This window comes from Triturus cristatus, chromosome 10 (assembly GCF_964204655.1).
Source record: "Triturus cristatus chromosome 10, aTriCri1.1, whole genome shotgun sequence".
In the NCBI taxonomy this organism is placed as follows: domain Eukaryota; kingdom Metazoa; phylum Chordata; class Amphibia; order Caudata; family Salamandridae; genus Triturus; species Triturus cristatus.
In genome coordinates, this window is record NC_140593.1 from 44076834 (window position 1) to 44101480 (window position 24647).

Consider the following 24647-nt stretch of genomic DNA (forward strand, 5'->3'; position numbering starts at 1 on the left):
AGACGTAGCATTTCATCCTCGTCCCGGATGTAATTAAAAGTGCTATTTTGATATGGGATTCCATTTTGCCCATTCATTCACATTGTTTTGAAACTAATTGGGAGTGAACTTCTTCATGTGGCAAATTTATGAGGCCATGTGAGAGAATCTACTCATTGATTGCTCTTTTTATTTCTTTGCAGCAATTTAATTGTTTATACCGACCTTGATTCTTCAATAAGACAGTCGGTAATATTGTTTCCTGGATATCAATTTGGATCCCACAGCCCTAGCCGGCACATACCTTCATTGATTTATATTTGAGTAATTTCGTGTGACGGACTTTGGCATACCGACAGGTATGTGGGACTCTCAATTTTAAAAATTTTCATTTGACGCGTGAACCAATAAATCCTTTGCAATTTGTTCATTTATATTAGCAATTTATTTATTTTTTAAAAGTTTGGGTCCCCATTAAATCCTGGCATTTGTGTCCGATACATGAAGTTTGGGGTTGCTTCTTCGTGTTCAGTGTGAAGATCCGTTGAGGTGATTATTTAGCCTCCCCCCTTCTCTTTTTTTATTAAATATTCTATTCACAGTTTCCAATTTTTCTCATTTCACTATTTCTATTGGAATTCTTGGGTTTTGGTCCTTCCTCTTATATCGTTTTTCAATCACCATTTCTGACTTTTTTCACGCTTTCGGTGCCGAGTACAAACTTCAAATTATCTATTGCAAATCGATGTACATATTTTATTTTTGTAGAAAATAATTTGGACGCTCTTATATTTGAAGTCTTTGTCCTGAAGATGACCCCTAAATTACCCGTTGGTCGAAACGCCATCGACGCTTGAAACATGGCCTAAATAAGAGAGGACACAATTGTGTATTGTGTATTTTTGTGCATGTTGTTTTGTTGTGTTTTTTCTTTGCCATTGTTTGTTCAGTTTACATTTGTCAGTACACTTTTATCATTGTTTATGTAACTGTAGGAGCGCCATTGCTATTGTGCTTATTTTTTGTTTAATTTCTTATTGAACCAACATTAAATATTATCTTTTGATATAATTTTGGTACATGGTTATTGTGAAATTCAGTCAGCACTGGTTTTTCTTCTGTTTAACTATCTTCTGTTTATATTTTACTTTACTTTGTTATTTTGACTCATGAACCGCTGTTTGGAACACAGCATATATTGCCCTAGGTTCTTGTTCTAGGGTTGCCCTTGTTGTTTGTAAATCGGGACCCACGTCTGGGCATACCTGCCCCACTCGGGGTGACAAATGCAAAAACAACAGTTGATGGACAGAATGCAGAACAATGTCATACATGCACCCCAGTACAGAGATCTGGGCCTAAGTCCATCGATTTTGTTGCGCTCACCATGCCATTCCAGTTTGAACCCAGCCATATGCAAATCAGACTTGACTCTGTGCCTCATGGGAACAGTCTAGCCTGAACTGCCAAGCCAGGTCCTCCCTGGACTGGAAACAAGTATCCTGGGACCGGTTTCGGGGTTTCACCCCTCTTCAGCTGGGATACCTTGATTTCAGTGGCATGGAGAGCACGGGACCCACGTCTGGGCATACCCGTCTCACTCGGGGTGACAATTGTGTGTCTTTTACTTTCAAAATGGGTCAACATAACAGCACCTGCAATCTTGAGTCACCGAGCAGCCCAAAACAGTCTGCCCCCTCTGTACTGCTGTTTCATTGACTACAGTGCTGCTTTTGACAAAGTTGCAAGCAACAACTTCTGGAGAAATCAAAATGCTTTGTAGGGGTAGACTACAGCTGGAACTGGGCCTTCCAGAGACAACTACTCGCCAGCGAGGCCGATGCCCTGAATGTTTTAAAAGCTCCAGAAAGCACTCTTAAAGCCTGCCTAAAAGAAATTTTTCTCAAGGTCAAGGATGAATTAACAATTGAGGGTGCTAAGATTTTATGTATAAACCTGCTCATACCACCAATGAGGTTCAGAAACAGACCTATAAAATTGTCTCATCATGGTGAGTGGATTTGACTGGATTGAAAAAAACGATTGTGTTTATATTATTGATGGCCAGGGATGGATATGTAAATAGAGACATGTTTGGTTGGTTCTGATGGATGCAGGATTGCTGAAAATTCATTGCGCGCTCATAAAACACCTTTGTCACAAGTGGTGTGTGGATTTTATTAGACCAATGTATATACTTTAAGAGAATATGAGATATGCTGTAGTGGTAGTGGACTATCATTTCAAGCAGGGTATATCATTAATTTATCAGAACGCCAAGCATTAGGTTGTGATTGATGTAGACCAGAAACATAGACCTAGACATCATCCTAACTAATTCGCCTGACATATCCTACGTTGCTTCAACTCCCCTGACCTGGTCTGACCTTTCCATGGTCGAATTTCGGATCAACACCCACAAAGCTCACCCGCTCTCAAATGTTACCCCAATAAAATCTATAGAAAGTGGAACTTGATCACTCCAACTCACTTTGAAGGAGCTTTTTGCCCACCTCATCACGCAGAAGCAGACAAGGTTAAGAAACGCCTAGCCTCCTTTAATGCCAGCCTACTTGCTATCTTAGATAGTCTAGCACCTCTGAAACAATGTCGCTCTTTCATCAAACGGCACCAGGCCCCATGGTACTCGAGCCCCCTACGGCTAGAAAAAGGATCTTGCAGGAGACTGGAACGCCTCTGGTGCCGCTCTCAAAAGCCCTCAGATAGAGCAAACTTTAAAGTGGCCTTGAACCACTACCACCGCAATCTAAAAAATGTGAGGAAAACCCACATCGCAGCCTCTCTCGAGCAAGCTGGGAGCTCTCAAAAATGCCTTTATCAGATTCTAAAAACCTTCACCAACCCTTTGGCCTGTGACTCGGCACATGTCCCATCCCAAACGCTATGCGATAATATCGCTAGCCATTTCACAGAGAAAATAGATTCAATCTATAACAAAATCACTTCAACCACTAATCCCCAACCTAAATCAGAAATCATTCCCCCTCACATCCCACCAACCACCAATTCATTAGAAAACTTTCCTCTTCTTACCATAGAAGACACCAAAGCTCTCTTAAAAAGCGCTAAATCAGGGTCCCCATTAGACCTGATACCGGCTAAACTTACTACTACCTTGTCCAAACAACTTGCAGACCCCATCTGCAATATTCTCAATAGCTCTCTGAAGGAAGGAACTCTTCCTCCCGAATGGAAAGCTGCACAGAAACTCCCGATTAAAAAGAATCTCAAAATCTCACCAGAAGACGTTGCAAATTATCGTCCTATCTCGCTTCTTCCCCTTCAAACTAAAATATTCTAAAAACATATTAACACACATCTCTCCAAATACATTGAATCCACTAACAGCCTAGATTCCTCACAATCTGGATTTCGCCCCAGATACAGCACCGAGTCTACCTTAGTAGCAGTGACGGACAACAACAGGATGCTGCTGGATAAGGGTCAGGCGGTGCTTTTATTGCTGCTTGACCTTTCCACAGCATTCAACACCATATCCCACCAGATTTTACTCAAAATATTGGGTGAAATAGGCATTACAGGGAAAGCACTGAAATGGCTAACCAACTTCCTATCAGACAGAACACAGACCGTCAACCTAGGCCCATACCACTCCAGAACCACCAAAGTCACCAAAGGAGTACCCCAGGGATCCTGTCTAAGCTCCACCCTGTTCAACGTTTATGTTGCTTCCCTGGCGAGACTGTTGAGAAAACTGTGCTTTACCCCTATATCATATGCTGAGAGAAAGTAGGTCGCACACCGCTCGTCACACCAGCGAGTTGCCCCAAAGAACTGTGGGAAATGTAGTGGCGACGGCGGGTACGCCTGTGCCACAAAAAGTCAAATGAACAGTATGTGTATGCGTTAGCCATCCCTGGACACGTGTTTCGAGGTAGTTGCCTCTCGTCAGCAGGGAGCAGGTCAGTGTAAGGGGGTGCCGCGTGGACTGCCATGTAATTAAAAGCAGGTCAAGTACCTCTCCTGGCGCGCAGGTGCAGACACAAGGCTCGTCAGCCCGCCAGCCGAAGCCGTTTAAATTGAGAGAAAGTAGGTCGCACACCGCTCGTCACACCAGCGAGTTGCCCCAAAGAACTGTGGGAAATGTAGTGGCGACGGCGGGTACGCCTGTGCCACAAAAAGTCAAATGAACAGTATGTGTATGCGTTAGCCATCCCTGGACACGTGTTTCGAGGTAGTTGCCTCTCGTCAGCAGGGAGCAGGTCAGTGTAAGGGGGTGCCGCGTGGACTGCCATGTAATTAAAAGCAGGTCAAGTACCTCTCCTGGCGCGCAGGTGCAGACACAAGGCTCGTCAGCCCGCCAGCCGAAGCCGTTTAAATTGAGAGAAAGTAGGTCGCACACCGCTCGTCACACCAGCGAGTTGCCCCAAAGAACTGTGGGAAATGTAGTGGCGACGGCGGGTACGCCTGTGCCACAAAAAGTCAAATGAACAGTATGTGTATGCGTTAGCCATCCCTGGACACGTGTTTCGAGGTAGTTGCCTCTCGTCAGCAGGGAGCAGGTCAGTGTAAGGGGGTGCCGCGTGGACTGCCATGTAATTAAAAGCAGGTCAAGTACCTCTCCTGGCGCGCAGGTGCAGACACAAGGCTCGTCAGCCCGCCAGCCGAAGCCGTTTAAATTGAGAGAAAGTAGGTCGCACACCGCTCGTCACACCAGCGAGTTGCCCCAAAGAACTGTGGGAAATGTAGTGGCGACGGCGGGTACGCCTGTGCCACAAAAAGTCAAATGAACAGTATGTGTATGCGTTAGCCATCCCTGGACACGTGTTTCGAGGTAGTTGCCTCTCGTCAGCAGGGAGCAGGTCAGTGTAAGGGGGTGCCGCGTGGACTGCCATGTAATTAAAAGCAGGTCAAGTACCTCTCCTGGCGCGCAGGTGCAGACACAAGGCTCGTCAGCCCGCCAGCCGAAGCCGTTTAAATTGAGAGAAAGTAGGTCGCACACCGCTCGTCACACCAGCGAGTTGCCCCAAAGAACTGTGGGAAATGTAGTGGCGACGGCGGGTACGCCTGTGCCACAAAAAGTCAAATGAACAGTATGTGTATGCGTTAGCCATCCCTGGACACGTGTTTCGAGGTAGTTGCCTCTCGTCAGCAGGGAGCAGGTCAGTGTAAGGGGGTGCCGCGTGGACTGCCATGTAATTAAAAGCAGGTCAAGTACCTCTCCTGGCGCGCAGGTGCAGACACAAGGCTCGTCAGCCCGCCAGCCGAAGCCGTTTAAATTGAGAGAAAGTAGGTCGCACACCGCTCGTCACACCAGCGAGTTGCCCCAAAGAACTGTGGGAAATGTAGTGGCGACGGCGGGTACGCCTGTGCCACAAAAAGTCAAATGAACAGTATGTGTATGCGTTAGCCATCCCTGGACACGTGTTTCGAGGTAGTTGCCTCTCGTCAGCAGGGAGCAGGTCAGTGTAAGGGGGTGCCGCGTGGACTGCCATGTAATTAAAAGCAGGTCAAGTACCTCTCCTGGCGCGCAGGTGCAGACACAAGGCTCGTCAGCCCGCCAGCCGAAGCCGTTTAAATTGAGAGAAAGTAGGTCGCACACCGCTCGTCACACCAGCGAGTTGCCCCAAAGAACTGTGGGAAATGTAGTGGCGACGGCGGGTACGCCTGTGCCACAAAAAGTCAAATGAACAGTATGTGTATGCGTTAGCCATCCCTGGACACGTGTTTCGAGGTAGTTGCCTCTCGTCAGCAGGGAGCAGGTCAGTGTAAGGGGGTGCCGCGTGGACTGCCATGTAATTAAAAGCAGGTCAAGTACCTCTCCTGGCGCGCAGGTGCAGACACAAGGCTCGTCAGCCCGCCAGCCGAAGCCGTTTAAATTGAGAGAAAGTAGGTCGCACACCGCTCGTCACACCAGCGAGTTGCCCCAAAGAACTGTGGGAAATGTAGTGGCGACGGCGGGTACGCCTGTGCCACAAAAAGTCAAATGAACAGTATGTGTATGCGTTAGCCATCCCTGGACACGTGTTTCGAGGTAGTTGCCTCTCGTCAGCAGGGAGCAGGTCAGTGTAAGGGGGTGCCGCGTGGACTGCCATGTAATTAAAAGCAGGTCAAGTACCTCTCCTGGCGCGCAGGTGCAGACACAAGGCTCGTCAGCCCGCCAGCCGAAGCCGTTTAAATTGAGAGAAAGTAGGTCGCACACCGCTCGTCACACCAGCGAGTTGCCCCAAAGAACTGTGGGAAATGTAGTGGCGACGGCGGGTACGCCTGTGCCACAAAAAGTCAAATGAACAGTATGTGTATGCGTTAGCCATCCCTGGACACGTGTTTCGAGGTAGTTGCCTCTCGTCAGCAGGGAGCAGGTCAGTGTAAGGGGGTGCCGCGTGGACTGCCATGTAATTAAAAGCAGGTCAAGTACCTCTCCTGGCGCGCAGGTGCAGACACAAGGCTCGTCAGCCCGCCAGCCGAAGCCGTTTAAATTGAGAGAAAGTAGGTCACACACCGCTCGTCACACCAGCGAGTTGCCCCAAAGAACTGTGGGAAATGTAGTGGCGACGGCGGGTACGCCTGTGCCACAAAAAGTCAAATGAACAGTATGTGTATGCGTTAGCCATCCCTGGACACGTGTTTCGAGGTAGTTGCCTCTCGTCAGCAGGGAGCAGGTCAGTGTAAGGGGGTGCCGCGTGGACTGCCATGTAATTAAAAGCAGGTCAAGTACCTCTCCTGGCGCGCAGGTGCAGACACAAGGCTCGTCAGCCCGCCAGCCGAAGCCGTTTAAATTGAGAGAAAGTAGGTCGCACACCGCTCGTCACACCAGCGAGTTGCCCCAAAGAACTGTGGGAAATGTAGTGGCGACGGCGGGTACGCCTGTGCCACAAAAAGTCAAATGAACAGTATGTGTATGCGTTAGCCATCCCTGGACACGTGTTTCGAGGTAGTTGCCTCTCGTCAGCAGGGAGCAGGTCAGTGTAAGGGGGTGCCGCGTGGACTGCCATGTAATTAAAAGCAGGTCAAGTACCTCTCCTGGCGCGCAGGTGCAGACACAAGGCTCGTCAGCCCGCCAGCCGAAGCCGTTTAAATTGAGAGAAAGTAGGTCGCACACCGCTCGTCACACCAGCGAGTTGCCCCAAAGAACTGTGGGAAATGTAGTGGCGACGGCGGGTACGCCTGTGCCACAAAAAGTCAAATGAACAGTATGTGTATGCGTTAGCCATCCCTGGACACGTGTTTCGAGGTAGTTGCCTCTCGTCAGCAGGGAGCAGGTCAGTGTAAGGGGGTGCCGCGTGGACTGCCATGTAATTAAAAGCAGGTCAAGTACCTCTCCTGGCGCGCAGGTGCAGACACAAGGCTCGTCAGCCCGCCAGCCGAAGCCGTTTAAATTGAGAGAAAGTAGGTCGCACACCGCTCGTCACACCAGCGAGTTGCCCCAAAGAACTGTGGGAAATGTAGTGGCGACGGCGGGTACGCCTGTGCCACAAAAAGTCAAATGAACAGTATGTGTATGCGTTAGCCATCCCTGGACACGTGTTTCGAGGTAGTTGCCTCTCGTCAGCAGGGAGCAGGTCAGTGTAAGGGGGTGCCGCGTGGACTGCCATGTAATTAAAAGCAGGTCAAGTACCTCTCCTGGCGCGCAGGTGCAGACACAAGGCTCGTCAGCCCGCCAGCCGAAGCCGTTTAAATTGAGAGAAAGTAGGCCACTACATTTCCCACAGTTCTTTGGGGCAACTCGCTGGTGTGACGAGCGGTGTGCGACCTACTTTCTCTCAATTTAAACGGCTTCGGCTGGCGGGCTGACGAGCCTTGTGTCTGCACCTGCGCGCCAGGAGAGGTACTTGACCTGCTTTTAATTACATGGCAGTCCACGCGGCACCCCCTTACACTGACCTGCTCCCTGCTGACGAGAGGCAACTACCTCGAAACACGTGTCCAGGGATGGCTAACGCATACACATACTGTTCTTTTGACTTTTTGTGGCACAGGCGTACCCGCCGTCGCCACTACATTTCCCACAGTTCTTTGGGGCAACTCGCTTGTGTGACGAGCGGTGTGCGACCTACTTTCTCTCAATTTAAACGGCTTCGGCTGGCGGGCTGACGAGCCTTGTGTCTGCACCTGCGCGCCAGGAGAGGTACTTGACCTGCTTTTAATTACATGGCAGTCCACGCGGCACCCCCTTACACTGACCTGCTCCCTGCTGACGAGAGGCAACTACCACGAAACACGTGTCCAGGGATGGCTAACGCATACACATACTGTTCTTTTGACTTTTTGTGGCACAGGCGTACCCGCCGTCGCCACTACATTTCCCACAGTTCTTTGGGGCAACTCGCTGGTGTGACGAGCGGTGTGCGACCTACTTTCTCTCAATTTAAACGGCTTCGGCTGGCGGGCTGACGAGCCTTGTGTCTGCACCTGCGCGCCAGGAGAGGTACTTGACCTGCTTTTAATTACATGGCAGTCCACGCGGCACCCCCTTACACTGACCTGCTCCCTGCTGACGAGAGGCAACTACCTCGAAACACGTGTCCAGGGATGGCTAACGCATACACATACTGTTCTTTTGACTTTTTGTGGCACAGGCGTACCCGCCGTCGCCACTACATTTCCCACAGTTCTTTGGGGCAACTCGCTGGTGTGACGAGCGGTGTGCGACCTACTTTCTCTCAATTTAAACGGCTTCGGCTGGCGGGCTGACGAGCCTTGTGTCTGCACCTGCGCGCCAGGAGAGGTACTTGACCTGCTTTTAATTACATGGCAGTCCACGCGGCACCCCCTTACACTGACCTGCTCCCTGCTGACGAGAGGCAACTACCTCGAAACACGTGTCCAGGGATGGCTAACGCATACACATACTGTTCTTTTGACTTTTTGTGGCACAGGCGTACCCGCCGTCGCCACTACATTTCCCACAGTTCTTTGGGGCAACTCGCTGGTGTGACGAGCGGTGTGCGACCTACTTTCTCTCAATTTAAACGGCTTCGGCTGGCGGGCTGACGAGCCTTGTGTCTGCACCTGCGTGCCAGGAGAGGTACTTGACCTGCTTTTAATTACATGGCAGTCCACGCGGCACCCCCTTACACTGACCTGCTCCCTGCTGACGAGAGGCAACTACCTCGAAACACGTGTCCAGGGATGGCTAACGCATACACATACTGTTCTTTTGACTTTTTGTGGCACAGGCGTACCCGCCGTCGCCACTACATTTCCCACAGTTCTTTGGGGCAACTCGCTGGTGTGACGAGCGGTGTGCGACCTACTTTCTCTCAATTTAAACGGCTTCGGCTGGCGGGCTGACGAGCCTTGTGTCTGCACCTGCGCGCCAGGAGAGGTACTTGACCTGCTTTTAATTACATGGCAGTCCACGCGGCACCACCTTACACTGACCTGCTCCCTGCTGACGAGAGGCAACTACCTCGAAACACGTGTCCAGGGATGGCTAACGCATACACATACTGTTCTTTTGACTTTTTGTGGCACAGGCTTACCCGCCGTCGCCACTACATTTCCCACAGTTCTTTGGGGCAACTCGCTGGTGTGACGAGCGGTGTGCGACCTACTTTCTCTCAATTTAAACGGCTTCGGCTGGCGGGCTGACGAGCCTTGTGTCTGCACCTGCGCGCCAGGAGAGGTACTTGACCTGCTTTTAATTACATGGCAGTCCACGCGGCACCCCCTTACACTGACCTGCTCCCTGCTGACGAGAGGCAACTACCTCGAAACACGTGTCCAGGGATGGCTAACGCATACACATACTGTTCTTTTGACTTTTTGTGGCACAGGCGTACCCGCCGTCGCCACTACATTTCCCACAGTTCTTTGGGGCAACTCGCTGGTGTGACGAGCGGTGTGCGACCTACTTTCTCTCAATTTAAACGGCTTCGGCTGGCGGGCTGACGAGCCTTGTGTCTGCACCTGCGCGCCAGGAGAGGTACTTGACCTGCTTTTAATTACATGGCAGTCCACGCGGCACCCCCTTACACTGACCTGCTCCCTGCTGACGAGAGGCAACTACCTCGAAACACGTGTCCAGGGATGGCTAACGCATACACATACTGTTCTTTTGACTTTTTGTGGCACAGGCGTACCCGCCGTCGCCACTACATTTCCCACAGTTCTTTGGGGCAACTCGCTGGTGTGACGAGCGGTGTGCGACCTACTTTCTCTCAATTTAAACGGCTTCGGCTGGCGGGCTGACGAGCCTTGTGTCTGCACCTGCGCGCCAGGAGAGGTACTTGACCTGCTTTTAATTACATGGCAGTCCACGCGGCACCCCCTTACACTGACCTGCTCCCTGCTGACGAGAGGCAACTACCTCGAAACACGTGTCCAGGGATGGCTAACTCATACACATACTGTTCTTTTGACTTTTTGTGGCACAGGCGTACCCGCCGTCGCCACTACATTTCCCACAGTTCTTTGGGGCAACTCGCTGGTGTGACGAGCGGTGTGCGACCTACTTTCTCTCAATTTAAACGGCTTCGGCTGGCGGGCTGACGAGCCTTGTGTCTGCACCTGCGCGCCAGGAGAGGTACTTGACCTGCTTTTAATTACATGGCAGTCCACGCGGCACCCCCTTACACTGACCTGCTCCCTGCTGACGAGAGGCAACTACCTCGAAACACGTGTCCAGGGATGGCTAACGCATACACATACTGTTCTTTTGACTTTTTGTGGCACAGGCGTACCCGCCGTCGCCACTACATTTCCCACAGTTCTTTGGGGCAACTCGCTGGTGTGACGAGCGGTGTGCGACCTACTTTCTCTCAATTTAAACGGCTTCGGCTGGCGGGCTGACGAGCCTTGTGTCTGCACCTGCGCGCCAGGAGAGGTACTTGACCTGCTTTTAATTACATGGCAGTCCACGCGGCACCCCCTTACACTGACCTGCTCCCTGCTGACGAGAGGCAACTACCTCGAAACACGTGTCCAGGGATGGCTAACGCATACACATACTGTTCTTTTGACTTTTTGTGGCACAGGCGTACCCGCCGTCGCCACTACATTTCCCACAGTTCTTTGGGGCAACTCGCTGGTGTGACGAGCGGTGTGCGACCTACTTTCTCCCTATATCATATGCTGATGACACCCAGTTACTCCTTACACTTGATAAATCCGACCTTAACACCAAAGATCTCTTCTGTGACGGAATGAAATCTATAGCAGATTGAATAAAAACAAATTTTCTACAATTGAACGCCACTAAGTCTGAGATAATGCTATTTGGTGATGTCAATGTCAGGTAGTCGCCTAGATGGTGGCCAGAGGACCCTCCCCTTGCCCTAAATCTGTGGTGGTCCGACTGGACCAAAAACTCACCCTGAGAGACCATGTCTCGACTACCATCGGAGCCTGCTTCCACATCCTTTGCATGCTCAGAAGAGTCTTCCCTTTCCTTCCACTATCTTCGAGAAAAACCCTCATTCAGGCATTGATCTTAAGCCGTTTAGATTACTGTAACGCGCTATTGATCTCAGCCAACGAAAAAGAGATAAACAGATTACAGGTTGTCCAAAACACTGTGGCTCGCTTGGTGACCAATGCCCCCCCAAGAACAGCCTCCCTTCCTTTGCTGAAGGAACTGCATTGGCTACCCATACGTAAAAGGATTCATTTCAAAGTATGCTGTATGACCTACAAAGCAGTATATAGATTAGGTCCCAGTCATCTCAATGACAAATTTGTTAACTATGTGCCCCCCAGACCCCTCAGATCAGGAGAGAAAGCCCTGATTTCAGTTCCACGCTTCAAAAAGTCTCGTCAAGGTGACAAGGCCTTCTATCACCTTGGCCAACGCCTTTGGAACGATCTCCCCATCCGCCTGCATCAATGCACTGACTACCTGACCTTTAGGAAATTGCTGAATACTTCACTCTTCTAATCCGATCTCCTTATTTCGCTTATGTGGTCCTAGCGCTGAGATACCCTTATGGGGTGATTCGTGCGCTTTACAAGTGACATAAATAAATAAATAAATAAACCATTTCATAGAGAAGGAATCCCAAAGTTTTAAGTTACTGACAATATAATGCAATGCAGATTACAGATGATAGAGCTGTTTCTAGTTTTTCAAGGCATTATACATTTAACCATTGCACCTTATAGTCTACAGTCCAGGTATGAGGGGCCTAAGGGTAGCGGAGGACTAAGGACTAGGACCAAGAGGCAGATAAAATGGGCTGTGGGGAGCAAACAGCTGAGGAAGGGGGCTGCAGGGGACAAACATGAGGTGCCCAATGGGAGGAGAGAACTGAGGCAAGGAACGAGATGGGCAGGCCGCTTGGCTTTTTATGACCTTCCCCAATGGAGAATCTGGATCTGCGTTGAAGACGCCAATTCAGAGGCATCCCCTTCTTTCCAAGAACTTCCTAATCGGTAACAGAATCTTGAAAGAGTGTTTCTTAGAATCGCCAGCAGGTCAGACCTCAATTTTCACTGATGAGATGACCCAGCCCTTATGTCTAGTCTCATGTGCTTCATGGTGTGTATATGGTATGTACAGATGAGCTGCTGACAGAGGAGTAAAACACACAAGATGATGGACGGAATGTTGCACATTGGCAAAACATTCACCCCCAATCTGGGTTTAATCCATCGTTATTTTGCTCACCACACCACCCCAGTTCAGACATGACCATATGCAAATCAGTCTTGATCCTGTGCCTCATGGGAACAGTCCAGCCCGAACTGCCAAGCCATGTCTTCCCTGGACCGGAATCAAGCATCCTAGGACCGGTTTCGGGGTTTCACCTCTCTTCAGCCAGGATAGCTTGACTCCAGTGGAGTAGTGAGCCACATCTGGGCATACCCTTCCCACATAGGGCGAACAGCAAAACACACAGGATGATGGACGGAATGTTGCGCATTGGCAAAACATTCACCCCCAGTCACAGATCTGGGTTTAATCCATCGTTATTTTGCTCACCACGCCACCCCAGTTCAGACATGGCCATATGCAAATCAGTCTTGAACCTGTGCCTCATGGGAACAGTCCAGCCTGAACGCATGCCACTGGAATCAAGCTATCCTGGCTGAAGAGGGGTTAAACACCGAAACCGGTCCTAGGATGCTTGTTTCCAGTCCAGGGAGCACCTGGCTTGGCAGTTCGGGCTGGACTGTACCCATGAGGCACAGGGTCAAGACTGATTTGCATATGGCTGGGTTCAAACTGGAACGGCATGGTGAGCAAAAAAAGGATGGATTTGGCCCAGATCTCTGTACTGAGGTGAATGTATGACATTATTCTGCATTCTGTCCATCAACTGTTGTTTTTGCATTTGACACCCCTAGTGGGAAGGGTATGCCAAGACGTGGGTCCCTTGCTCTCCATGCCACTGGAATCAAGCTATCCTGGCTGAAGAGGGGTGAAACCCCGAAACCGGTTCTTGGATGCTTGTTTCCAGTCCAGGGAGGACCTGGCTTGGCAGTTTGGGCTGGACTGTACCCATGAGGCACAGGGTCAAGACTGATTTGCATATGGCTGGGTTCAAACTGGAAGGGCATGGTGAGCAAAACAAATATGGATTTAGGCACAGATCTTTGTACTGGGGTGAATGCATGACATTGTTCTGCATTCTGTCCATCAACTGTTGTTTTTGCATTTGTCACCCCGAGTGGGAAGGGTTTGCCCAGACGTGGGTCCCTTGCTCTCCATGCCACTGGAATCAAGCTATCCTGGCTGAAGAGGGGTGAAACCCCGAAACCGGTTCTTGGATGCTTGTTTCCAGTCCAGGGAGGACCTGGCTTGGCAGTTCGGGCTGGACTGTACCCATGAGGCACAGGGTCAAGACTGATTTGCATATGGCTGGGTTCAAACTGGAAGGGCATGGTGAGCAAAACAACGATGGATTTAGGCCCAGATCTCTGTACTGGGGTGAATGTATGACATTGTTCTGCATTCTGTCCATCAACTGTTGTTTTTGCATTTGTCACCCCGAGTGGGAAGGGCATGCCCAGACGGGGGTCCCTTGCTCTCCATTGCTACTGGAATCAAGCTATCCTGTCAGAAGAGGGGTGAAACCCCGAAACCGGTCCTAGGATGCTTGTTTCCAGTGGCTTGGCAGTTCGGGCTGGACTGTACCCATGAGGCACAGGGTCAAGACTGATTAGCATATGGCTGGGTTCAAACTGAAACGGCATGGTGAGCAAAAAAATGATGGATTTAGGCCCAGATCTCTGTACTGGGGTGAATGTATGACATTGTTCTGCATTCTGTCCATCAACTGTTGTTTTTGCATTTGTCACCCCGAGTGGGAAGGGTATGCCCAGACGTGGGTCCCTTGCTCTCCATGCCACTGGAATCGAACTATCCTGGCTGAAGAGGGGTGAAACCCCGAAACCGGTCCTAGGATGCTTGTTTCCAGTCCAGGGAAGACCTGGCTTGGCAGTTCGGGCTGGACTGTACCCATACGGCACAGGGTCAAGACTGATTTGCATATGGCTGGGTTCAAACTGGAACGGCATGGTGAGCAAAAAAACGATGGATTTAGGCCCAGATCTCTGTACTGGGGTGAATGTATGACATTGTTCTGCATTCTGTCCATCAACTGTTGTTTTTGCATTTGTCACCCCGAGTGGGGAGGGTATGCTCAGACATGGGTCCCTTGCTCTCCATGCCACTGGGATCAAGCTATCCTGGCTGAAGAGTGGTGAAACCCCGAAACCGGTCCTAGGATGCTTGTTTCCAGTCCAGGGAGGACCTGGCTTGGCAGTTCGGGCTGGACTGTACCCATGAGGCACAGGGTCAAGACTGATTTGCATATGGCTGGGTTCAAACTGGAACGGCATGGTGAGCGAAAAAACGATGGATTTAGGCCCAGATCTCTATACTGGGGTGAATGTATGACATTGTTCTGCATTCTGTCCATCAACTCTTGTTTTTATAGAGGAGTGACACCAACAGATGACCTAAAGGAACAACATGTCCACTACTGACCAGTCTACTAGGACAGGGAGTGCAGTGCATTGAGTGTCTTATCTTGGTGAGAGAGTTCAACCTCCTCTCACTTATGTTATTTAGTGAACTTGCATAGTCCTCATTATCTGGCTCACTGCCTGGCCTGTTTCTTCTCTTCAAAGGTACAAAAACGTTGACCGCTGTCCCATCAGTTCGGTGCCTTATAATGTGGTTCATCGCTGGTACCAAGCCCACCGGAGCATCACCAACGAGATCAGGAAGCCTGAGAACCAGGTCCTTATCAAACTGAACCCAGGAACGGTAAGATCAGCACAGCACCCCACTGTACCCCCACCCTTGAACAAGCTCCTTGTCAAACTGTGCCCAGGAACTGTAAGATGAGGACAGCACCCCAATGTACCCCCACCCTCGAACAAACTCCTTATCAAACTGAACTCAGGAATGGTAAGATCAGAACAGAACCCACTGTACCCCCATCCTCGAACAAACTCCTTGTGAAACTGAGCCCAGGAACTATAAGATGAGCACAGCACCCCAATGTACCCCCAACCTCGAACAAACTCCTTATCAAACTGAACCCGGGAACCTAAGATCAGGACAGCACCCCAATGCACCCCCACCCTCGAACAAGCTCCTTGTGAAACTGAGCCCAGGAACTGTAAGATGAGGACAGCGCCACACTGTATCCCCACCTTGAATAAACTCTTTGTGATACTGAACCCAGGAATAGTAAGATGAGGGCAGCACCCCACTGTCCCCCCTCCCTTGAACAAGATCCTTATGAAACTGAGCTCAGGAACGATAAGATCAGGACAGCACACCACTGTACCCCCACCCTCGAACAAGCTCCATGTGAAACTGAGCCCAAGAACTGTAAGATGAGGACAGCACCCCAATGTACCCCCACCCTCGAACAAACTCCTTATCAAGCTGAACCCAGGAATGGTAAGATCAGAACAGAACCCACTGTACCCCCACCCTCGAACAAACTACTTGTGAAACTGAGCCCAGGAACTATAAGATGAGCACACCACCCCAATGTACCCCCAACCTCGAACAAACTCCTTATCAAACTGAACCCAGGAACCTAAGATCAGGACAGCACCCCACTGTACCCCCACTCTCGAGCAAGGTCCTTGTGAAACTAAGCCAAGGAACTGTAAGATGAGGATAGCACCCCACTGTACCCACATGCTTGAACAAGCTCCTTGTGAAACTGAGCCCAGGAACTGTAAGATGAGGATAGCACTACACTGTATCCCCACCTTGAATAAACTTTGTGAAACTGAGCCCGGGAATGGTAAGACCAGGACAGCACCCCAATGCACCCCCACCCTCGAACAAGCACCTTGTGAAACTGAGCCCAGGAACTGTAAGATGAGGACAGCGCCACACTGTATCCCCACCTTGAATAAACTCTTTGTGATACTGAACCCAGGAATAGTAAGATGAGGGCAGCACCCCACTGTCCCCCCTCCCTTGAACAAGATTGTTATGTTATGTTATGTTATATCAGCTTATAGAGCGCTCTAATACCCGAAGGTGTCCTGGCGCTATAGCAGAGTGTCTGGAGAGGCAATGAACAGAACTCATAACCAGAAACGATGTGAGTGCCTAGACTGAGAACAGCCAGATCTTCAGACCTCTTCTAAAGGAGAGGAGATCAGAGGTGGACCTGAGAAAAAAAGGAAGTTCGTTCCAGGCATAGGAGGCCTTACGCACAAAACTCTTACCACCCCAGTTAGCCTTTTTGGCCCTGGTGATAACAGCCAGTTTGGCATCACTGGAGCGAAGAGCTCTCCCCGGAAGATACCACTGGAAGCGATCTCTAAGGTCCTGAGGTACGGCTCCGTGTAGAGATTTGTGAGCTATACAAAGGGCCTTAAAACGAACCCGAAGTTTCATGGGTAGCCAATGCAAATCCCGTAGTCCTTTGCTGACGGACACAAATTTGGGAGTATTTGTTAGCAGCCTGGCTGCCGCATTCTGTGCCATCTGGAGTCTGCTTAGATGTTTATTGTGAACCGTAAGGTAAAGGCTATTGCAGTAGTCCAGATGGGACAGAGCTAAGGCGGACACAACAGACCTGAAGCTATCAGTGGTTAAGTAAGGCTTTATTTTCCTCAGCGTCCTAATGGTTAAAAAGCAAGTGGATATCACTTTATTAACCTGATTCTCAAAGGAGAGCCTGTTGTCAACAATCAACAATCACCCCCAAGTCTTTTACTTTCATAGCCGGGTGGGGGGGGGAGCCCAATTCGCTAGGCCACCAGGCTGGGGACCAGAGGCAGGGATTATTCCCGAACAAGATAACCTCTGTTTTGCCAGCGTTTAGTTTCAAACAATTGGCAGCCATCCAGCTGATAATGGCGGCCATACAGTCCTGGCAGGAAGAGGCTCTAGTTGCTTCAATCCCTTTGTTTAGGGAGATAACGATCTGGGTATCATCGGCATAAGAGGTTAACCTAAGGCCATAAGATCGTATGAGAGGTGCAAGAGGTTTAACATAGACATTAAAAAGCGTCAGGCTCAAAGAAGACCCCTGCGGAACTCCACAGGGAAGAACAAAAGACTTGGAAGAAAAAGTTCACATGTCCACGTTTTGAGTTCTGTTGGTCAAGGAGGACTTCAGGAGGGCCAGGGCAGAGCCCTGTATCCCGGCCTTAGATAGTCGATCTGTTAAAACATCATGGTGTACCGTATCAAAGACTGCCGCCAGGTGCAGCAAAATCAAGATAGCTGAGCCTACCTGGTCGACGGCTTCCCTGATCTCTTCCGTAGCTTTCAACAGGGCCGATTCGGTGCTGTGCCCTGCCCGGAACCCGTATTGAGAATGGTCCAACAGAATGTTTGTGTCCAGAAAAAGGCTGAGTTGCGAATTCATCGCCTTCTCCAGGATTTTGGCTGGTAAGGGAAGACGGGAAATGGGCCTGTAGCTGTTAGGATCTTTTGGATCGAGATTGTTTTTTTTTTAAGAGAGGTAAGATCGAAGCAGTTTTCCATGACATGGGGTAGTGCCCTGATACCATAATGTGATTGAGAAGTGGAGTAAGGGTACTAGTGATGATTTCAGGGGACAGTTTGATTATTGAGGCAGGACAGGGGTCTTTCGGAGAGCCAGATTTGCAGCCCAGCAAAAGATTGGCCACCACCTGAGTGGACAAAGGCGTGAAATTATCAAAAGTTGGGAAAATGTTGGAGGGCATCGAGTCAGAGCTTGTATCAGAGGGGGGGGCCTGAGGACTTATTAAAGGATGAAAAAATTGCATCTACTTTAGACAAGAAGAAGTGTGCCAGAGTGTTGCAGAACTGAGAACTGCTGTGCGGGGTGGGTTTAGGGGGGGTGAGAAGGGCAGTAACCGTTTTAAAAAGTTCTTTTGCGGAAGATTTAGATTCAATGATTTTTTTTAGAAAAGTAGGCCTTTTTCTCAGTTAGTAGCAAGTTCTTGTAATCTAGGAGGCGGGATCTGTGCCTATCTTTGTTGATAGAGTTATAACCATTCCTCCATGGCCGCTCTAGATGCTTACATTCTGATTTCAACTCTTGGAGAGTCTGCGAGAACCAGGGGGCAGAGGGAGTTCTACGTTTGGGGAAGCACCATTTAACAGGGGCGAGAACACAACAGGCCGAATTAATCCAGTCATCATAGGCTGCAGTGGCTTCCTCTATGTTGGGAGGTAAATCAGGGACTGAGATAGTCAATGCTTTACTAAGGTTGAGTGAATTGATATTTTTCCAAGGCCTGGTAGCTAACCCGTCCCTGTGATTTAAGTGGACTTGTGGAGAGGCTGACTGGGCAATCTCACAGAGGATTGCCGAGTGGTCGGTCCAGGGTAAAGGCATATTGCCCACGATTGACATGCCGGGAGAGTTAGTAAAAATCCCATCCAAGGTGTGGCCGGCCCTATGAGTAGGTCCAGATACCTGTTGTCGAAGGTCAATGGCACTCATAATGTCAACCAATCGAGCTGTTTCGGGGTCCGAGGGGTCATTTAAATGAAAGTTGAAATCGCCTAAGGCTGTGAAAGATTTAGCACAAAGACCATCTTCCAGCAATAGGCCAATTGAGTCGAGAAAGCCACCTTTAGTGCCTGGGGGACGATAGATAAGCATCACCTTAAGTGTGTCATGAGGGCCGAACCGCACATTAATAGATAATGCTTCACATGAGCTGTTAGAAGCGTCCTCAAAAGTGGGGCTGAGGCTATTGTGATAAATCGCTGCCAAGCCCCCACCTCTCCTTAGTGGGCGGTCCAGGCTATAACTAAGAAAGTCGGGAGGGGCGGCCTTCACCAAATCCGGTCCAGACACATTGTCTGTCCAAGATTCGGTAATAAAAGCCATCTTAACGTCCTGATCTTCAATCAGGAGGGAGCATTCTTGGCTGTGCTTCACTAACGACTGAGCGTTCACCAGAAGGCATTTGAATGGAGACGCCATCTTAGGTAACTCGGCTCTTGAGCTGCCAGGTGAAAGGGTTTTGATAGGAGCGGCCAGTATTAAAGGAACCTCCACAATGTGCGGGCAGAGTATTAGGTAGTATAGAGGGGGAGAATCTGGGGCAGGGTGGAAAGCCGGTAGCAGGATTGAGTAGCAGGAGAGTCTCCCTAGAGTAAGATCTGTGGTTTCCTAACGGAGAGGCAGGGTTCATCGCCCTGAGCCCGGCACGAGCGCTGACGGGCGCAGACGGGCTTGCCTTGGGCGTGCCGGCAGAGCGCCCGCTGCGCGCGGTCGCGTCAGGGCGTGTTTAAGTACCATGCAGCGACTAGAGCGCTGACCCAGTAATGGCCGCCGCTCACCGGGTCCGTAAGCGGTGAAAACAGGCGAACCCGGTTTCTGCAGCAAGCTCAAGGGTAAGATCTTTAAAGTACAATTTTCAAATGAGGCTGATTAAAATAATTAAAATGAGGCAAAATAGCAATGTGCAAAATAGCAAGATAAAAGTTCTAACAGTATGAAATTACCGTGAACTTCACCACCAGCCACTCACACCACAGCGATCTGCTCACACACGCACCTGGAGGGTATTGAAAACAACCCTCCAGGCAGATCCTTATGAAACTGAGCCCAGGAACGATAAGATCAGGACAGCACCCCACTGTCCCCCCACCGATCGAACAAACTCCTTATCAAACTGAACCCAGGAACCTGAGATCAGGACAGCACCCCACTGTACCCCCACCCTTGAACAAACTCCTTGTGAAACTGAGCACATAAACTGTAAGATCAGGACAGCACCCCACTGTACCCCCACCTTGAATAAACTATGTGAAACTGAGCCCGTGAATGGTAAGTCCAGGACAGCACCCCACTGTACCCCCATCCTTAAACAAGCTCCTTGTGAAACTGAGCCCAGGAATGGTAAGATCAGGACAGCACCCCACTGCACTCCCACCCTCGAACAAACTCCTTATCAAACTGAACCCAGGAACTGTAAGATGAGAACGGCACCCCACTGTACTTTTCCACCCTCTAGCAAGGTCCTTGTTAAACTGAGCCCAGGAGCTGTAAGATGAGGTGAGGACCACACTGTACCCCCACCCTCGAACTAGCTCCTTGTGAAACTGAAAACAGGAACTGTAAGATGAGGAGAGCACGCCACTGTAGCCCTACCCTTGAACAAGCTCCTTGTGAAACTGAACACAGAAACTGTAAGATGAGGACAACCCTCCCACTGTAACCCCACCTTGAATAAACTCTATGTGAAACTGAGCCTGGGAATGGTAAGACCAGGACAGCACCCCACTGTACCCCCACCCTCGAACAAGCTCCTTGTGAAACTGAGCTCAGGAACTGTCAGGTCAGGACTGCACCCCACTGTACCCCCGCCCTCGAACGAGCTCCTGGTGAAACTGAGCCCAGGGACTGTAAGATGAGGACAGCACCCCACTGTACCCCCATCCTTGAACAAGCTCTTTTTGAAATTTAACCCATTAATGGTATGATCTGGAAAGCACCCCCATGTACCCCTTAGCGTCGAACAAACTCTTTGTCAAACTGATCCCAGAAACAGATAGATCACAACAACACCCCGACATACCCCTTACCTTTGAATACGTGATTTGTGACAATGAATGCAGGATGATAAGATAGGGACAGCACCCCAATATACCCTTCCCTCAAACAAGCACTTTGTGAAACTGAACCAGGAATGGTAAGATCAGGACAGCACCTGAACATACCCCAACCCTCGAATAAGGTCTTTGTAAAACTGCCCCTAGAAATGGTAAATTCAAGAAACTAAGGAAGGGTGAGATCAGAACAGCACCCCACTGTACCCCATACCCTCTCTCCTGGCTCTGGCTGCACCTGGCACATTCCTTTGCAAAACGTGAGGTCCCTATAACTGCCAGGGGACTCATGGGGTGTGCTTCGTGATCCCCTCAGGGGCAGAGCTCTTCTATGACTCTTACATCCCTAGTCTCATCTGTGTTAGAGTAAAAACAAGATATCTAACTCTCTGTGTGGGAGGGGTCAAGCCTCAGGGGTTCCCAGTGCACTCATTTCAAAGCACTCCAGGACATCTAGTCTAGATTACTGTCCTACTGATCCACTGAGTGCAGGAGAACGGCTGTGCAACCCTGAAGCTCTGCCTCTACAAACCTCTATACTGATTCAAGCAAGTGAGAGAAACATACCAGGGGAACAGCCAGTGCCGGTGCTTTCCGGTGCTTAGCACCGGCACATTTTTCTCAGGGCCGGGTCTAGACCAAAATGCCACTGCTTACTCAATTATATCAACAACGACTGCACCACGTGTCCCAAAAACATTATTTATTGACTTACATTTTGTCACTCTTTCCCGTGAAGAGTGCTTGCTTAGCTGATAAATCCATGCCTGCCCTTCAGTCAGTGTTGCTAGTGGGCGGGCCGCTGATTGGGCTGGATTTGGTCCTGACTGTGCGTCTGCGCTGTCAACAGCGTGCGTAATCTTTAGTCACGACGCACGCACCGGCAGTTCAGCACGACCGGCACCAGTACTTGAAGCAGTGTGTCATGCAGCAGGATTCTAATCAACAGACTGTAACCGTCACCCAGTAAGTAATCAACTCTGCTTTTTCTTCAGCATGGTTGCAATGTAAACTTGGTATGTGTTATGTTCAAGGGAACACCCCCACGCTTACGCGAGGGTGGTCCCGTCTGTGACCCGGAAGGGCCCAAGTAAATAAATGGGGGCTGGACCGGATGATCCGGGTCAGTGCACTGAAGCGAAATAGCAAGCGTAGGTGTGTGTTTTTACCTCCCTCCGGATCCCGGAGTGCATGCTGCCCATCTACCTCCCGCCGTCCTTATCAGTCCGATACCGGACGCAACAACTGGCGACGAGGGGGTCTCTTCCGGACTCTCGCTACCCGACGGCTGGATCCTCGCTGCCTGACCCGCTCCGGTGGCGGCCGCCACACGGAACGCTAATCTTCGCACGTGCGTGCATATACGCGCGGCCTGTTCCGGCCGCCTTCCTGTCTTCTCCCGGTCCCCGGCCAGCGTCACAACTGCCGTCCTGCACCAAGCGCGCGTGGGAGCGCCCTCATCGACCGGCCTGCTGCCTGGTTTCGCCCCATCGTGTGCTGCATTGGAGGACGCGCCCCTACAGCCTACTCCTCCCGGTCAGTTGCTGTCTGTGTCCCTGCTGTGGATTGCTGGCTGTGGTGGTGGCATCGGTGTAGCGGTGAGGCTGCTGTGCGAAGGAGGGGGCCCGTGTCTGCTGATTCCTGCCCAGGGGGTCTTACCTGCTGCCGCCTGGTGCCACGTGGAGTGTGCTCATCGACGCTCGACGCCTGGTCCCTGTGGCCTGGCTGCTGGGTGCCTGGAGGCCGCATTTTGCCGCGGCCTGCGCCAGAAGTGCGGAGTTTTGGCCGTTTGTGACCGTGTCAACCCCCTGAAGCGCCTCATCTGTCGTCTTCAAGATCTGCATCCACCTGTCAGCGCCGAGATGACGACGGTGTCCCCGGTGGAAGCATTCATTGTGGACGGCCCGCCTTCCGCCCAGGCGGCCAAGTGGAAAGAGTGGCTGGAGCGCCTGGAGAATTATTTTGCCGCGGTCGGCCTCAAGCCTGAACGACATCGGCCCATGCTCCTGCATCTGGGTGGTGCTGCAGTTCACCGTTTGGCCAAGTCCGTGGTGGAAACCGGTCCTCCCCACACCTACGCCACACTCAAAGCGGCCCTGACCGCGCATTTTGAGCCCCTAGCGAATCCAGATTACGAACGTTTCCTCCTGCGCCAAGCACGGCAACAACCCGAGGAATCTGTTGATACATTCTATGCTCGTCTGAAAGAACTGGCTAGCACCTGTACTCTACCGGACACAGATGACGAGTTGCGGGCGCAATTCATCCAAGGCTGTTCGTCCGTGAAGTTGCGAGAAAGAGTCCTCGAACTGCCCGGAATCTCCATGGCGGATATTCTCACCATGGGCCGATCCAAGGAATTGTCCAAGGTGCGCGCCGCACACATGGAAACGGCCCTCCAACGTCAAGTGAAAACAGAGCCAGTCAACGCGGTGGTGGCGACTACCCCGAAGAAAACGTCCAAAAAGAAGCCGGAACACGGCACACCACCACCATCGTCCCGTACCTGCTACATGTGCGGAGGCCCGTACCCACACCAAGGTGTATGCCCGGCGCAAGGGAAAAGGTGCTCGGCATGTCGTCGTCTGAACCATCTAGCCAAAGTGTGCCGGTCGGCGGGACGTCAGCGGCAACAAAGTCGGCAGGTCAATGCGGTGGATGCCCCTCCACCCGAAACTGAGGAAGACGACATGGATGACGATGAGGACGAAGGCACGGTCCATGTAATTCACGCTTTACAGCCTGATGGATGTCCGAGACGAAGGGCACCGAAGTGTCACGTCAAGATTGCAGGGCATCTAACGCCGGTGCTGATCGACACAGGTGCGTCCATTAACATAATGGCCCAGTCCATGCTGAAATCCTTCCCAACTCAGCCCGTCCTGAAGCCAACGTCCATACAGGTGTTTGCTTATGGCTCCGGCACACCACTCACTGTGGTAGGCGTCTTCACCACCGACATTGCCCACGAGGCCAACTCCGTCCGCACCAAGGTGTACGTCACCAAGGAGGGTACGGGGATGCTGTTGGGCTGTCGTACGGCGGAACACCTGCAACTGGTGGTCTTTGCGTTCGCTGTGCACCTGGAGGATGTCGAGTCATTGGTGGAAGAATTTCGAGACCTGTTCAACGGCATCGGATGCCTGAAGGACCACCTGGTGCGGCTGCACATAGACCAATCGGTACAACCAGTTGCTCTCAAGCATCGGAGAGTAGCGTTTCATCTGCGGCCCAAGGTTGAAGAGGAACTAAGGAAATTGGAGGCTGCTGACATCATTGAGAGAGTGGACGGACCAACCCCTTGGGTTTCCCCCATTGTGATTGCCCGGAAACCAAAGCAACCAGGTGAAGTCCGGATATGCGTGGACATGCGTCTGCCGAACCACGCCATCAAGCGGGAACGCCATCTGACGCCCACTGTCGACGACATCGTTGCGGAGGTCAGCGGATCGCGCTGGTTCTCGAAGATGGACCTTCGGGCGGGCTACCATCAACTCCTGCTGGACCCCGAGTCAAGAGCCATAACCACTTTCTCCACCCATGTGGGCCTGCGCCGCTACAAGCGCCTCAGCTTCGGGGTGTCCAGCGCGGCGGAAGTGTTTCAGGATACCATCAGAGGGGTGTTGGCTGGCCTCAGTGGAGTCATAAATGTCAGTGATGACATTCTTGTACATGCGCCGACTCTGGAGGAACACATGAA

The 24647-nt window shown here is 50.9% G+C and overlaps 1 long non-coding RNA gene and 1 pseudogene across 2 annotated transcripts in view; one reads left to right on the forward strand and one right to left on the reverse strand.

Annotated features, from left to right (window-relative positions):
* LOC146788800 (trimethyllysine dioxygenase, mitochondrial-like) overlaps nt 1-24647 on the forward strand; it is a 243434-nt pseudogene that overhangs the window by 194160 nt on the left and 24627 nt on the right. The window contains exon 6 of the transcript XR_014969989.1: nt 15037-15175. The product of XR_014969989.1 is annotated as a trimethyllysine dioxygenase, mitochondrial-like (transcript). The remainder of the gene's footprint in view (nt 1-15036; nt 15176-24647) is intronic.
* The window catches only part of LOC146788801 (uncharacterized), a 277198-nt gene that overhangs the window by 121263 nt on the left and 131288 nt on the right, over nt 1-24647 (reverse strand). The gene's annotated exons all lie outside the window — the stretch shown is intronic.